The 747-nt window shown below is 38.4% G+C and overlaps 1 non-coding gene across 1 annotated transcript; it reads right to left on the bottom strand.

The window, feature by feature from the left end:
• Positions 1-254: 254 nt before the first annotated feature.
• LOC131401521 (U6 spliceosomal RNA) lies at positions 255-361 on the bottom strand. Its single transcript, XR_009217719.1, has one exon. It is a non-coding gene; the product is annotated as a U6 spliceosomal RNA (small nuclear RNA).
• Between the last annotated feature and the right edge of the window lie 386 nt (positions 362-747).

Consider the following 747-nt stretch of genomic DNA (forward strand, 5'->3'; position numbering starts at 1 on the left):
TTTATTTAATCATTCTCCACTTGATAGACTTTTACATTTTTCTAATCTTTTGCAATCACAAACAATGCCCAGTGAAAAACCTTGTAAATGCATAAGTTCATATGTGTGAAAGTATGTCTGAAGGATAAATTTCTAGACTTGGGATTGCTAGATCAAGGGGTAAATACATTTGCAATTTTGGAAGATATTGTTGGATTCACCATTATGGGGTTTTTACCATTTTCACTTTCGCAATATGTAAAAGTGCCTGTTTCAAAATTATGAAATGCTTCGTGAATTGGTGTGTCATCCTTGTGCAGAGGCCATGTTAATCTTTTCTGAATCATTCCAATTGTAGTATATACGCTGTTGAATTGAACACTGGGAAGTCATTTTTAATTTAGTAATGGATGAAGGCTTTTAGGTGACATGTAGCCAAAGACAGGGCAGACTATAAAACTCCTCTTTCCTGAGAAGTTGAGAGATGGAAAAGGGTTTTCTGGACAGCAGCAGACTTTTTTTTTCTCCAGAGTGCTGATTGGAGGGGAGCCACATCATCATCTTAAGTTCCAACAATACCTGAATCTGTGCATTAGCTACTGGGGACATAAGTGGCCAGAGTGGTAGAAAGAGTTAATGAAGATCGTAACCTTTGAGCGACTGTGCACAAAAATAGAGTTCTCTGCTGATTGTAGTTAACGCGGACTGCAGTAGGATTCTGCAGAGGACAAGAAGTGATGCAGAGCTGGTTGATAGAAGAGGGGATCT

This window comes from Diceros bicornis, chromosome X, assembly GCF_020826845.1.
Source record: "Diceros bicornis minor isolate mBicDic1 chromosome X, mDicBic1.mat.cur, whole genome shotgun sequence".
Taxonomy (NCBI): domain Eukaryota; kingdom Metazoa; phylum Chordata; class Mammalia; order Perissodactyla; family Rhinocerotidae; genus Diceros; species Diceros bicornis.